General features: G+C 33.6%; 1 long non-coding RNA gene across 19 annotated transcripts in view; it reads left to right on the top strand.

Moving 5' to 3' along the window:
* The window catches only part of LOC144291720 (uncharacterized), a 223,444-nt gene that overhangs the window by 158,594 nt on the left and 48,110 nt on the right, over nucleotides 1–16,740 (top strand). For 3 of the 19 annotated variants that reach the window (XR_013359137.1, XR_013359129.1, XR_013359128.1), the window contains one exon: nucleotides 8,930–9,113. The exons of 15 other annotated variants lie outside the window; for them this stretch is intronic. This is a non-coding gene — a long non-coding RNA (uncharacterized LOC144291720). Of the gene's footprint in view, nucleotides 1–8,929; nucleotides 9,114–10,668; nucleotides 10,793–16,740 lie in introns of all 19 variants that reach the window. One more of the 19 variants, XR_013359131.1, reaches the window with a different exon arrangement.

The following is a 16,740-nucleotide window of genomic DNA, read 5'->3' as shown; positions in this document are numbered from 1 at the left end:
TGTGTCTATTGGTCCACTTTATGGTATCACATAAGCCCTCAGGTTCTCTTTGCCTTTTTTGAAGATTTATTTATTCATGAGAGACACACAGAGAGAGAGAGGCAGCAACACAGACAGAGGGAGAAGCAGGTTCCATGCAGGGAGCCCGATATAGGACTTGATCCCGGGACTCCAGGATCATGCCCTGGGCCGAAGGCAGGCACTCAACTGCTGAGCCACTCAGGTGTCCTGTCTTTGCTTTTCTTCATTATTTTAATTTCACTCTTTTGGCACAATAATTTTAGATGACCTATCTTTGCGTTCTGATTCTTTCTTCTACTTGATTATATCTGCTATTGAACTTCTCTAGTGAAGTTTCCAATTCAGTTATTGCATTCTTCAGCTCCAAAATTTCTGGATTTCTCTTTTTTTGTGGTTTTTATCTCTTTGTTAATACCGTTTGTCCATTGTTTTCTTGATTTTGTTAGTTTTATGTTCTCTTGTAGATCACTGAATTTCTTTAAGAAAATTATTTTGAATATTTTGTTAGGTGATTCATAGATCTCTGTTTTGTAGAGATGATTTCTGAAGGTTTATTTTATTCTTTTGACTATGTGTCTCTGTTTCTTTATATGCCTTTCAAATTTTGGCTAAGTTTTATGTACTTGAAAAAATAGCCACCATTCCAATCATTAGAGGCTGCCTTTGTACATGGCAATAATTTCACCAGTCACCCTACCTACTGATTCTGGGGCCTTCAAAACATCTTTTGGGGGTGAGAATTTTCTGGGTTTCTGTGTGTAATTTCCCAATTAAGGAGGTTTGCAGATTTCTTTTTCAGAAGTTCATAATCTCTTGCTCCCTCTGGTGTCTGTCCAAAATACAACAGAGGTATTGTGCCACAGCCAAGCTTTTTTGCTTTTATTTTTATTTTTATATTTTTCCTCAGTGGCCCAGGCATACTGTTAGCACCCTGAGTCAGGTGAGTCGAAAATCAGTACCTTGGGCAGCATTGCATAAAACCAGAATCTCAGATGCACACTCTACTCCTTTCCCTTCCTTACAAGGGAGAAGCCATGAGCAGGGCTTTTCTCCAGAGATACTGAGCTGTGTCAGCCTGGGGATGTGGTGATCAAGGGTAAAGTAAAATGGCTCTTCTTACCTGTTTCAATGTGCCTGTTCTTGGCTTGCTCACAACTGTCTGTGACATCTTACATGGTTTCTGCAGTTTTTATCAAGATATTTTGTTCCATACAGGCATACTTCATTATGTGTTTTACTTTATTGTACTTTGCAATGTTGTGATCTTTACAAATTGAAGGTTTGCAGCAACTCTGCACTGACCAAGTATTTAGGTGCCATTTTTCCAACAACAGTTGCTCATTTCATGGCTCTGTCACATCGTGGTAATTCTTGCAATAATGCAAAATTTTTCATCATTGTTATATTTATTATGGTGGTCTGTGTGATCAATGATCTTTGATGTTACTATCGTAATTGTCTTGGGGTGCCACAAACCATGCCCGTATAAGACAGCAAACTTAACAGATAAGTGCATGTGTTCTGACTGCAGATTTGGTGGAAATAGCAAGAGAACTAGAATTAGAAGTAGAGCCTGAAGATGGGACTGAATTGTTGCATTCTCATGATAAAACTTTAACGGATGAGGAGATGCTTCTTATGGATGAGTGAAGAAAGTGGTTTCTTAAGATGGAATCTACTCCTGGTGAAGATGCTGTGAAATTGTTGAAATGACAACAAAGGATTTGAGATGGTACATACACTTAGTTGATAAAGCAATGGCAAGATTTTGAGAGGATGGACTCCAATTTTGAAAGAAGTTCAACTGTGGACAAAATGCTATCAAACAGCATCGCATACTACGGAGAAGTCACTTGTGAAAGGAATACTCAACCAACGTGGTAGACTTCACTGTTATCTTATTTTTAAAAAATTGCCACAGCCACCCCAGGCTTCAGCAACCATTCCCTCTGGTCAGTCAGCAACTATCAGCATCCACCAGCAAAAAGAAATTGATTTACTGAAAGCCCAGATGATGGTTAACATTTTTTAGCAAGAAAATATTTTTAATATAAGTATGTACACAGTTTTTCTTAGACATAACTCTATTGCACACTTAACAGACTGTCGTATTTGTAAACATACATTTAATATGCACTGGGAAACACAGGAAACTTATTTGACTTGCTTTATTATAGTATTTGCTTTATATGGTGGTCTGGAACCAAACGCACAGTCTATCGTTAAGTTGGTGTCTCTGCGGGGCTAAGGAGGTTTAAGAATTCCTATTCTAACATGTTTCTGAATCACTTTTACTTCCTTAGCAACATTTGTACTGATACAGAAAAGTTATTTAATGTTTTAGTGTTTAATTTAGGAAAAATAAATATCTATACATATGAAAAAAAAAAAAAGAAATGAGTTGATCCTAAATTTGAGCACTTTTAGTCTATAAACGTGGCTCTGCCAAGATAGCACAGGTGTGCTTTGCCTTAGCAGAGCAGAGGGGATTATCAGTGGACTTTATGTCTCCCAAAGTTCCTACATATCTCTTTTTATGTTTAGAAATGTTAATATAGGGATGCCCGGGTGGCTCAGTGGCTGAGCATCTGCCTTCGGCTCCAGGCATGATCCTGGGTTGGTCTAGTTGTAGTAGAGTCCTATTTGAAAACAGGGATAGGAGGCACAGAATATGTAGCTTAACCAACTGTGCAAGCACTAACTTATTCCAATCATTGTGGATTTGTGCTGAAAGCCCCCAGAGAAGCTGAACCCCTGAGGTGTAAATGCTGAGCGCCAAGTCAGCCATACTCAGCCGTTGTGGTCACATTTCCTCTGCCCCTTTTTGATTCTCTTCCTGCATTGGGCTCCCCACATGGAGCCTGCTTCTCCCTCTGCCTTTGTCTCTGCCTGTCTCTCTGTATCTTTCACAAATAAATAAATAACATCTTTAAAAAAAAAAGAAATGTTAATCCTTAGAAAATGATGATAAAGCCTTGGGAAATAACTGGACCTGGTCTTAGAGCTCCAAGAAATTTGGGTATCCATGTTAAGCACTAAAATTGCATCTCAGATTTGTGAGTATGACCATTCAGCTGAATTTTTAGTTTCCGATTTGTTATCATTTTTTAAAAGATTTTATTTATTTATTCATGAGAGACACATAGAGAGAGAGAGAGAGAGAGAGAGAGAGAGAGAGGCAGAGACACAGGCAGAGGGAGAAGCAGGCTCCATGCAGGAAGCCTGATGCGGGACTCGATCCTGGGTCTCCAGGATCACGCCCTGGGCTGAAGGTGGGGCTAAACCGCTGAGCCACAGGGCTGCCCGATTTGTTATTATTTTGATTAAAATGCATACCAATCGTACACCTGGCTGCAAAGATACTTTTAGATGATGATTCTTTAATCAGATCTACAAAGCAAAAAATTATTTTTAGTAACATGAGTAGAGCTGACTATAAAGCTGATTCTTTGGGAGGCCTGGGTGGCTCAGTGGTTGACTGAGCACCTGCCTTTGGCCCAGGGCATGATCCTGGATTCCTGGGATCAAGTCCCACATTGGGCTCTGTGTGTGTGTCTCTCATGAATAAATAAATCTTTAAAAAAATAAAGCTGATTCTTTTTAAATAATTAATATACTAGAACTCATATATCAGATCCTATTAAAAAATAGTCATGAAAAAACTGAACACCTATGGCTACAGCAGAGGGGCAGGAGTTTGGGAGTAACTTTGGCCTGAGTTTAGATCCTACATCTGTCCTTTTCTCATTACGGAACTTCAGTGAGCCAATGCAACTCTTTTTAGCCTCAGTTTCTACATTTGCCAAAAAGAATAATGTTTCCATCACATTATTATGAGAAGTAAAATCAGATAAAATGGCCTTTGTAAAATAGGTAATAGAATGCTCTACATTTAATCTAAATTTAAAATTGCAGCTATTATAATGACAAAAAAAAAATTGTCCTTGAACTCATCATTCGAAAGTCATTTCTTCCATGGAATGTTCTTCAGAGCCTGTGGAATGTGGTGTAGAATAATGATAAAGATTCACCAAGGCACACTAACTAGAATAGAGATTTGCTTAAAAAAGAAATGCAGACATTTTCTGAATGTTATTTAAAACAGTTTTTTCAATTTTTTCATGAAGATGCTATTAAGAGCATAATGATATCTGAAATTATCATATATTTTTAAAGAAACCCTTTTATTTCCAAGCATCATATCATCTTAGTTATTTAGAAAATTCTTTTTTATATTGTATTTCTCCAGAACCTTCATGGCTAGTAGAAGTATTTTTTGCTATCTATGATTTCTCCATATTTTAAATTATATACTGTAATACTAAAATTGATATTAATAAAAGCATAGTGTAATCATAAGCCTATCATCTATATTGATAATTATTGTGAGGAACTTCCAGCATCGATGCTTATACTTATATTAAATTTTGTTGGTATAGAAAAGTGTTACTTCATGACAGGCTAATAAAAACACAGAGAAGCTGCCTTTTGTATAAAAATCCACTCAAACTAATTGAAGGATAAATGATATCTTGGAACACTATAAAGGCTATAAACACTATAAAGACTTAACTATAGATCAGATGGAAGAAAGTGGTGGGACGATTGACATAACCTGGTGTATTCCTGTTGTACTGGAATTCTGAATGCAATAGAAAGTGAATGTCAGCTGTCAGGACTCTATGTGTGTTCCTGTATTTATTCTTAAATATTACTGAGCTCCTATTAGGCAGCAGTTTCATTTCAGCAAAATAATAACATAGATTTTTTTGAATTATTCTTAGTAATTTAAATATAAGCGTTGATAGTTTTATTTGTAGGGTTTTTTAGCTGTCTAAGAGTTATAAAGATTGTAAAGAGAAGGAGTTTACATTTATATGTTCGAGCAACATTAAAGTAAAAATGGTTCAAAGCAATAATTTTTTCTCATCCTTAAAAATGTACTGAACATACTCGAGTCTGAGAAACACTGATGGAGTACGTGATGCTACCACAGTTGTGATTCAGTTTCTGATGAACTCACAAGTTTTTCACCTCCAAAGACACAGTTTGTACCTCAACTCTTTCTAGGGGTGTTACATGAGAAAGAAGCTATAGAGAGGAGGAAGTTTTTGACTCATAATATATACATCTTGAAGTGATTAGCACTGTTGTTAGAGAGATATTATTATCACTTTACTCATAAGGAAATGGAGGCTGAGATTCAATTTTCAATAAGCATTGCAAAGACAATAAGCAGGTGGGGATGAAAAACATGGTTTATCTGATTCCAAAGTTTCTCTAATAATAAATACTGAAAACTGAAAATAAATCATAAAATATTCCCCATCATAACTGAAGTTTCTTATTCAAGATTTCCATTTGGTGAACAAAAGAATTTTTCCCAAAAAATAAAAATAGAAAAACATAGACTAATGTGTTAACATCAAGATACAACATTAATATCAAAGGAGAATTTTTAAATTCCACAAGGAATGATGTAGAAAATGTCAATTCATACTTGTCAATATGTCAAAGCATATTTACTATGAATTTTTACTTGTACATTGAAATAATTGAAACTAATCAGGCTAGAAAGCATATGGATCCTTCTTCTAGCTTTATGATCCTATCATGTTCTTGAAGCAACAATCTAGAGAAACACACACTTTTAATACTTAGAATGCATTCTGCTTTCTACTGCAGTAAAATTTCCTATGTACCAAGCCAGCCAGTTTCTGAGCAAGACATAAAAGATTTGCTACACTATCTGGCTCCCATCTCCCTTCCCAGTGTTGTTTCCTAACACTTCCCCTGGGTGCCATATGGACTGGCCATGCCCTTCTTGTTATTATTCCCTCAAGACAGCAGGCACTTTCATGTTGCCACTTCACTGCATGTGCTGTTTCTTTTGCCAGGACTGTATTCTCCACTTACTTTATTCTTGATGAATTCTTACTCTTCCTTCAAGACTTTGCTCAATTTTAAATTCTTCTGGAAGACGATGACACTAATCCCACTTTTTATGTATTCACAAGAATAGCTCACAACTTTTGCCTCACGCTTCAAATCACATGCAGCATTATGCTCTATTAGCAGTTACTGCAAAGTGACTTTTAATATCATATTTCTATTCTAAGCATTTATCCATGGCAAGAAACATGTCTTCCTCTCCCTTATGTCTTTAGCACCCAGTTAGGTTATCACAAAATGGGTCCTAAGAAGTCAGTACCAATGAGTTGATGTGGTTTGTGTGAAGTAACTATAATCAAGTCATCAGTACAGAAGACAAATCACAATTTTCTTGTTATCAAGAGAAGAAAAAAAAGTTTGATTCAAAAATATCAACTCAGGGGTGCCTGGGTGGCTTAGTCAGTTAAGCATCCAACTCTTGTCTTTGGTTCAGGCCTGATCTTGGGATCCTGGGATTGAGCCCTGCGTCCCGCTCCAAGCTCAGTGCAGAGTCTGCTTCAGCTTCTCGCCCCCTCTTCTTCGCCCTCTGCCCTCCCCACCTCCACAGACATGTTCTCTCTCTCTCTAAAATAAAATTAAATAAATAAATAAATAAATAAATAAATAAATAAATAAAGTCTTTTTAATAAAATGTATCACTTCATAGTTGGAGCACTTGCCAAAGAAATGGAATTGTATCTTAAAATGAGGAAAGTAGAAGTTAATATACAAAACAAGGAGTTTTCATTTTAAATAAATGCAATCTGAATTTTGTCAGTGTCATTCCAAATAATTGATATGGATGTTTATATTTGATCCATTTGCTTTTAGAATATGTTGGTTTTATTATAAAATTGACAATGTATATTTTACAAAACATGTAGAAATCAGATAATGATTAAGAGTACATCAATAACATACTACACAGACTTATCTAATGTTAACTTTGGGGTGAATTTCTTTTCATGCACAAAATGTCAGGATATCATTTTAAAAAATACATTATGTAAGCATCTATTAGCCACTTAATATACTCCATGGAAGGCCCTGGGAGACTCAATGGTGAGCAATATTTGCCAAACTCCTTGTCATGGTTAAACTAAATTAATTTTAGATATTATTCAAATCTAAAAAATACATGTATAATTACAAATAACGTAATGTTATAAAGGAAAGGTATATAGTATCATGATAGGATATGTCAGGGGTTTATGAGACCCAGATGAGATTAAAGGAAATTTTTCTGAGGCAGAAACAGATAACTTGAGATCTGAATATTGAAATTTGATGATTGATTTTAATGTTTTGTAAAAATGCTGTAAAGGTAATGTCAAATTAAAAAACATCTGTTTATGTCACTTTCCCTGGATAAACAAAGTCCTTTGGATTTTGATTTTATCACAACAGAAATGGGAAACCATTGAAGAGTTCTGAACATAGAATTCAACAGATAATGGTCTAAGTTGTTTGATTTTTGTTAAAAATTAGCCACAAAACCTTATTTGCAAAGCAAGTTATACTTCAGTCTTAAATAGAGGGGAAAAACATGCCTTGGAGACCAAATGGATAATATGGGAGAAGCAGCAGCAAGGTTCACATTTTCACTTAGTTTCATGGACGCCAAACAATTATCATTCCTTCCAAAAAATGTTTATTTTACAGGCAACCAAACACAAGTATGCTCTACTTTTATGAGAGTCTCTTCAAACCTAAACCCAAACATAAAAATAATTGATTTTCTGTTGATGGAAGAATTTACAACAGACTTTCCTTATATGAAGAGCTCCTGTCATGTATTCTACGTGTAGTCTATAGATGTATATTTATATTCAATTTCTTTTTCAGAAATAAATTTTCTGAAAAAAGCATTCTCTTTTTACCTTGAATCAAGCAAGTCTGAAATTCAACTTAGTCTTTTCTGATCCTGATCAAATAACTAGAAAGGAAAAGAAAATGTAAAAATCTCTGTCATTTTTATTTTGTATTTCAGTGGTATAATAATGTATGATAGTGTCCTGTTTGGGTAAAACAAAACAAAAAGTGATTCATGAAAACAGGGACTGATTTTGTAAAGTATAAAAATATATATTTATGCTTGTCTCAAGTACATTTCTGCAGTCCTCATCATATGTCTTTAAACCAGTGCAAATACAGATCATTTGGCAGTTCTTGTCATTACTTGTATGAAAACACATAGAGCCAGTTTAGGACCAGTGGGCTTCAAACTATAAGCACTAATGAATGCCTTGCAGTCTGAAATTCTCATTAGATGCCTTTCTGCATGTTAAGGCCACCATTTTAATAGTAGACAGACATAGTTTTGCATCTTGTTTTTGCTACCTATTTACTATGTTAATTCAGACAATTACTTAACCTCTCTGATCTGCAAAATGAGGATGGTAACATATACCTGACAGGACCATGGTTGGGAGAAGATAAGGTGTTGCAGATAAAATGCTTGGCATAATGAGGCTTGGAAGGACTGTGTCATAGTAAGGAGACAGATTGTAAATCAAAGGATACAACAAAGTTTGCCTAAACATATCTGAATAAGTTATGTATAGATTTATGTGGCTAATACGTGTGTATGTGTTAAACATCTACATACACACATATATATTCAATTTATATTACAAATATATATATGCATATGTATATATGTAGTATATACATATATATATACAGTGCTAGATTGCCTTAATAATGGCACTCTGAAATCACAGATTTACTATGAAGAACTGTTGTGTCCAAAGATATTTAGGCACTAGTGTCACAGATGCTTCAACAGTTGGGCAATAGTATCCGAAGAACAGATATCATACAAAAATTGTGAAATGGTATACAGAAATAAATCCTGATGGTCTGACAGGAAAATATAAATGAAGTACAAGATATTTGTTTTTCCGTTTTTAAGTTTAGAAAATGTATGGCTCTTCTCACTATCATTTTTTCATGTTCCTTCTTTCTGTTCTTTCAGATTCTTACAGTCATCTGGTTTCATTTGACTCTTTTATTTTGGTTAAAATGATTTTCCTTTGTCTATTGGATGATTGACTGAACATCTTTTTGGCCCACTCAAATGACCCAACCTCAGTACGGAGACCTACCTTTATATTCCTCAATATGTATGAAGCACCAGTACAATTTAGAGGGGAGCACAGGTAGGAATTGTTCTCAAGTAGGATGCGTTTTCTCTTCATACACCCAGACACCCAGACACCTAGACACATGTGCACTCTTGTAATATCTACTTTTGAGGTGTCCTTTTTTGCTTCTCTGTATTTATGACAGCATGAATAAGATATTTTAATAATCTCTTTTTGTTGGTATGATCTAAAGTACATATTTTAGTGTACGCACTCAACTGGGTAGCAATGTGATAACTTAAAGTCACAAAATGTGTTGAGTAAAGCAATAGTGAAGATGAGAAAGGTGTGTATGGATGCAGGGATGCAGCACCATCAATGCAGGCTTATAATTTCTTATGCAAAATGAGGATTCACATCTTTTTATTTTCTCTTCTTACTGTCAAATATGCTCATTTTAAAGTTTATAATTAAAAAAGACAGCAGATGGTGAAGGCAAAGATAAAAGGAATAGGTCACTTAAATGACTGAGTATCCTCCTCTCAAAATTCCTATAAAAATATGCATTCCTGCATTATTTCACAAGATGCTCTCCAGAATAAAATACATAAAACAATTAAACATGTTTTTACTGATTCAAAAATATTTCATGCTATTTGTGTAAAATCTAAGTTATTTCTGTTTCCTATCTTTTACAATATCATTTAGGATGTAATTTGTATTAGTAATTAATAGTCTGACAATTAAAATTTTTACTTTTAATATGAATTTTATATTTATCTATTTTTCTACCTTTACATTAATCATACTTAGAAACTATTAGTATTAATATTAATTTTTAAATTAACATTAGAACATACTATAAATATCTTAATACAAAAGCTTTATCATATAACAAAAAGAGAAGAAATTTTTTGTTAGCATCTCCTGAAAGTGATTCATCATACATTTCTTATACTGATTTTACCAAAACAAATGAAAGTAAAATATATTTATGATTACAGCAATTGTTTGGCTTCAAAATAATTTAAGAATCCCAATATCTTGCTCTCACAGTTTTTAGTATATTTATATCAAGAGCGGTGGATAATTATTTAGAACAAAAAAAATCATTTTGAATCTCAATATAGCATTAAAAGAGAGAGAATGTCTTTCCTCAGAATTTAATTAACAGCATCACTAAATCTTTTTTTTTTTTTTTACAATGGTGACAAAAGTCTTTGCTTTATGAGATATAGTGGCAGTTAGTTCTGTCTCTCTCTTTTTGCTTTTCTTTCTTAGTGTGTGAATTATATACTGTTCCTTAAAACCTGCAGTTCCAAATATGATCCCTGAAGTGACTATAATTTCTATGGACTCTATGGCTTAAGTTAAAATTTAACATAAGAAAATTGTTAAATGTCTGAACAACTTATATTTGATTATATTGATGACTTTGTTATGAAGAATTATATAATCAATAATTTTCTTAACATTTCACCTGACTGAATTTTATCAACAGCAAAATTCTTGCAAATATAAAATAAAATACTACCAAAAACAAAATTTAGTGAAATTTGGTTGCAAAATGTTTTTATAGAGAAACTAGATTTATGTCCTTCAGAACAATTATTTTATCTTGTGTCTGTAGGTAATTCAGATTGAGTTCAAAGTCTCCTGAATTTTGAATAAATGTGTAGATTTGAGAAAAATAGAAATACAGCACAAGGACACCCCACATGGATAGGAAAAGATATTAGTTGAAACTTTCGAAGGTAAGGAAAAAAAAAAAAGCAAACCTTGGAAGTTTGATAAAATTCCACTGTTTTAAGTGAAATTCAAGCAGAGCCTTTCGCTTGTATAAAAACAGAATCTGGGGATCCCTGGGTGGCTCAATGGTTTAGCGCCTGTCTTTGGCCCAGTGTGTGATCCTGGAGTCCTAGCATTGAGTCCCACATCAGGCTCCCTGCATGGAGCCTGCTTCTCCCTCTGCCTGTGTCTCCGCCCCTCTCTCTTTCTCTTTCTCTCTGTGTCTCTCATAAATAAATAAATAAAGATCTTTAAAAAAAAAACAGAATGTGAAATGAATTTTCAGCTAATACTGATGACAGGAGAGAACCATGTAATTGGCAAACACAGTTTAGAAGGTGGTTAAGTGCAGTGTCTTTAAAAACTTTTCTCCCACCCTCTTGTTTGACATTCACATACTGTTAAATTTGGGAATATTTCAATAAAATGGTATGCAACTCTGTTGGGAACCAAGAGACCCAGCATTGCCATAAAACAATTAATTTTTACAGCCTTGATATATTTAGTTGAAAATTGGAATTATAGAACTTGAGTCATTTTTATCAGTAATTACCAAATTTAATGTATTTAATAGCACAGATTTAAGACCAGATTGCCTGGATTCAAATCCAAACTCTCAATTATGAGCTATATGACTATAGAAAAGTAATTAACATCTCTGTGTGCAATTCCTCATCTGTAAATGAATTGTTATAAGAATAAGATGGTCTAACCTTTGCAAAGCACTTAGGATAGTGTCTAACACATAATAAGCATGCTATAAATGTTTGGCATAAAATAGTAATTATTATAATTATTAAATATTGAAATAATTATCATTTAAATTATTAAAAATTATTACTATGTGATAAAAATTTGGCTTCCAATTTAGAAGTTTTGGTTTAGAACTTTAGCCAGAGAGTCAGACCACTTTTATAGATAAAATAAGACTAGATTTCTGAGGCTTCAAGTCCAAGGTCACACTCAGGATTGTGATACATTATCCAAATAATGAATGCCAACATAGGTACGTATTTGGTGTTGACCTACTAAGCCATTATGGTGATACTTGACTTGCCTTCTGGAATTGAAACTTCAGTCATTGGTACATGTTAGAGACGTGGAAAGCACAAAGGTAAAAGCCACACTTTGAAAGAGCTGAGGTGAAAAGCTGAGATTTGACAATAGTGCTCTGACTCTGAAGCCTGAGTCATGCCTGTCTAACCTTTCTAACAATTTATTATGGATTATGAAATTTAAATATCTGTGATAAAAGACATTATAATGCGCTGAACCCCCATATGCCCATCACTCAGCTTCTGCAGCTGTCAGTTCACATCCAACTTTGTTTCTTTTTCATCCTTATCTATTTCCCCTGGTCTTAAAATATTTTGAGCAAATTCTTATATTTTATTTTATCCATTGATATGAAGATTAAAAAACACTTAAAGTAACACATCTAAATTAGTAACAATAATTTATTAATAAAATCCATTATCAGGTTTGTGCTTAAATTTCCAAGTGTCTTATACATGAAATAATGACATATTTTAATTTTCTCTGTTTGAAATTACTGACAAGACTTTTAGAATCTTTTTCAGGTTAGAATTTCCTACACCGTCTCTTTTCCTTCCATCCTATAGCTTCCCACAGACCGGATTTTGATACAGGGTAGTTGAATATGTTACTCTTTCCTCTGATTTCCTAAAAACTGATCATTAGATCCAAATTTAGTGTTTTGTTTAATTTTTTCAGAACTTTTTAGGTAGTTGATTTTTTAAAAGCTTTTCTTCCATCAGGAAGTAGTAATTTCTGAATCAGTCTCTCTCTCTCTTTCTGTCTCAGTTATTTATGATAGTGTCTAGATTATTCAAAAAGAGTTTGAAATAGTAATATATCCATTATATTATTTCTTCTTCACTTTTTCTTGAAATAATTATTTAATCATAAGCTTCCCTTCATCTACTATTTGGCTATTCAGAGATTTAGTTTGTATAGAAAAGATAGGATAAGTATTTATTTTTCCCTTTATTTACTAGTTTTCAGATAAGAAGTTGGTTCTCAAATCTCTTCCAAGAAAGACAAATTAGTTTTATTATTTCTGTTTCAATATGAATTAATACAATTAAACATTTCTCTTTTGTTTTTTAACATATTTAATATTATATTTTAAATATTTTCAACATTATATAATAAAACTGTGTATACTTAAAATTTGAAAAACTGAATAGTGTACAGTCATATAACTGTCAACTAATTTCACAATTAACTTTTTAATATATTTATCATATGTCATATATCCATTTATCACATATTTTTATATCCATTTATCTATATTTCTATACCATCAGTGAAGCCTGAGTTTTATTATACAACTGTACATTTATCATTAAAAATATTTTATGAGGGCACTGGATGGCTCAGCGGTTGAATGTCTGTCTGCCTTTTGGCTCAGGTCATGATCCCAGGGTTCTGGGCTCCAGTCCCACATCAGGTTCCCCGCAAAGAGCCTGCTTCTCCCTCTGCCTATGTCTCTACCTCTCTGTGTGTCTCTCATGAATAAATAAATAAAAGCTTTTAAAATGTTTTATGAGGTACACAGGATTCTTTGTATCTTCAGCCTCATAAATATGGCATTCAGGTTGGTCTCTAAATAGTTATGTAAGGTGAATGGATGGATAGATGGTTTGACAGATGGAAGGATGGATGAATGGATGGTTGACTGGTTGGTTGGATGGGTGGATGAATGGATGCCTGAAAAGCTAAAAAGACAGAATGCAACTGAGAGGGTTGAAATTAAAGCAAAGCTCTTCTGTCTCTTCTTACCCATTCTCTTTCATTCTATGAATTTCTTACCTTGCCAGTTTGTTGCAATTCTAAAATGGAAAAAAAAAAAAAGGCAATGTATTTTCCAATACTTAAAAATGCAATACATAGGCAAATTATGGTATACAACATCATTATGTTCATGATTATCATTGATAAGATTGAGCAATTAACTCACTTAATCCTCACAAATATTTCCCAAATTGTACAGGAGGAAATCAAAGCACAAAGACATTAGGTAATTTGTATATCTCACATAAGAAATGTGTATATACTCCTCTTCTGATAACCTCCTTTAGTCTCTTCATGAAAATTGTAGAAATCACTACTGCTCAGGAATTACAGTCCCTAAAGCGGTTATGCTTTTCACGGACACAGCATTGCCATGATTTTTTTTTTTTTCTTTTTGTGAAGACACACAACTTTTTCTTGGAAATTAAACTTCAGTAATATTACTAAGTTAAGATGCCCACTGATAGTTCCTTGAAAATTGGATCATCTAAAATTACTGCCGATTTCAGCATACTCTGTATTTCCAAGGACAAATCTTCATGCAGCATGGCAATAGCTCCTGGAGTGGCTTATTTAACCCTAAACTTTACCTATGGCTCAAAACTCATTGTAGAGTAACTTTCTTCCAAGAAAAAAAAAATTAAAAGAAAAGAAGTAGAGAGTAAGTGGGGAATAAGAAATTATAATGTCGTATGTGAATAAGTTGTTCTCTTTTCTTTTGAATCAAAGAACAGATTTGTCATGTTTCCCTGAGGAAATTAGTCTTAAATTGTGTACCTTTCACTTGCCAGAATATTAACAGAGCTGAATTATAATAAAAGGCTCAATTCCTTGAACTCAGTAGTTCTTACTCTTTTCATTTCCTGTCTTCAGATATTTAAGAATAAAATGGAGAGAGAAAAGGAGTTTATGTTAATTAGCAAGTAGTGAGAAAAGCCTAAAATGTGAATTACATAGTGAGTCTCTTCAAGGCTTTATTCTTTCTAGACCAATTTGGCCAATTTGTATTGATGGTTTCCATATTTGAATTAGTAAAATATAGAGGAGAGAGTCCTTTATTAATAAACAGGCTAGAACTCTGGATTTATTGCATATCTGACAAAAAGCATGAACTAAGTTTGAAGTGAGGTGGGATGAAGTTGAATATATTCATGTTGTTTTTGAATTGAGTATATACATAACATAATGGGGAAGTCATGGTCAGTAATTCCTCTCTGACTTCTTGGGAAGATTGACTTATAGTCATCCCCTTAACTCTTTCTAGTTTTTTCTCTTCAGTTTCTTTCACTTACAGTCCTAACGGAGCGCTTCTTCCTTATTTATCCCTCCTATCCTTGTAACTTAGCTAATAATATTTTCTCCCTAGAAAGACTGTCTTACTCATGTCAAGAACACCTGCTTATCAGCACAATTAAGTTAAAAGTCTACTTCATCTTATCAGCAGGTCCTAAAAATCCCTATTTTATAGCACTGATTAAGTATCCTGCTTTGGGACTTCTTCCTGCTTTTCCCATGACACCTAGTGATTGGTAGGGTCAAACTTCTGAATTGTTGCCAATCTGGTGGGTATAAAATGGTGTGCCTTAGTTGCTACTTTTTTTTTCCCCTCTTCCTCTCTTGAAGAGTGCATATATTTCCTATCATGATTATCATTCTGATTATTATTATGATAACAGTAATTGCATTATACTTTGTTTTTTACCTTCTTATTTATTCAAACATTGTGTACTCCCTGAGGACTCAAATTCATTCATTTTTCTCTTTATCATTAATATCTGGCATTGAGCAATTCCTTTTTAAGACATTCTATCAACTAGTAAAAGATAATCGCTAGCTGTCACCCTATAGTCTGTGTATTCAGATTACTGAACATTATTGAAATCTAAGTATTTAAAATATTTCAAGGGACATTTATTTCCCATATTTATATGTAATTTGCTTTAATCTATAAACTTTTTTTTCATATTGGCATGTTGTACTCTACTAAAATATAAATAGAGGTTGGCAAGTTCCAATATCATTGGTATACATTCATACTACCAGCCTGTCAACCAAAATGCTTTTGGTTTCTTAAATTTTTTTGAGGGAAGGTATCTATTTGTGGAGTTTTGTTTCTTTGTTTATATTCTTATTTTCCCTTCAACAAAACTGTCCATATGAACCCAAATCACTGTGTTCTAAACAACTGAAATTACAGAGAACATATTTGTTTTTCCCAGCCCATATGATTAAAAATATGATAATAATAAAGCTATCTCTAACATTAGGTAAAAAAAAATATTTTTAAGTCTATTTTAGTTGAATGGGACAATAATTAAACTAGTCAATTCTCTCCCATTATTCAATCTCTATTCCTAAAAGAGAGAATTTTCACAATCTGGGGATCTTATCTCATAGGGATATGGCTATCTAGATGTATAATGTAAATAACTGCTTGCCTCCCTCCTTGCACCTTAGATTGAGTTGGCTTTCATTTAGCTTCAATTTTTGGTTACTTCACTTATTCACATGGGGAGAAGATGATAAGGTTTCGGTTGAAATCCAAAGTCATGTGAATAAACAGCTATTCAGAGGCCTCACTCATGGCTGAGTCTCAGCTCTGGCCCCACCTCCACTCTACCTAGCTCCACTGGTTTGGGATGCTCATAAATTTGAGATGTTCTGACCCTTGTTCTCTAAAACTACTACGTTACAAGTAAGGAGATTTTCCCTCACTGATTGGTTACTGATAAGAATAACTGAGAGGAATTAATTACAATTGTCGTAACTATTTTATCTTAATTTGGGAGATAAGATATGTTAAAGTAAGAATAAAATTATTTTACACAGTTCATGCTAGACAACACAAAGTTGTCTCTGATTTAGTGTATTATTTTTAGCAAAAACATGTACAGATTATGAATCGTGAAGATAAATCTGCTCTTCTCTTTTCCAAGAGGAAAAAAGTCACACCAACAGAGAAAATTTCTCAATGTACAACCGGGCTTCTTGTTTCTTTTTTTGTTTATTCCATAAAATGTTAGAACTCCTAAAATAAACTTATAAAATGCACTCTGTGTCTTGGTGGATACAGAGTGCTTCACACAGGTTGTAGCAT

The sequence above is a fragment of the Canis aureus genome, chromosome 20, assembly GCF_053574225.1.
Source record: "Canis aureus isolate CA01 chromosome 20, VMU_Caureus_v.1.0, whole genome shotgun sequence".
NCBI classification, from domain to species: domain Eukaryota; kingdom Metazoa; phylum Chordata; class Mammalia; order Carnivora; family Canidae; genus Canis; species Canis aureus.
Note: the sequence above shows the minus strand (reverse complement) of the source record. Positions and strands in the feature narration are given on the sequence as shown.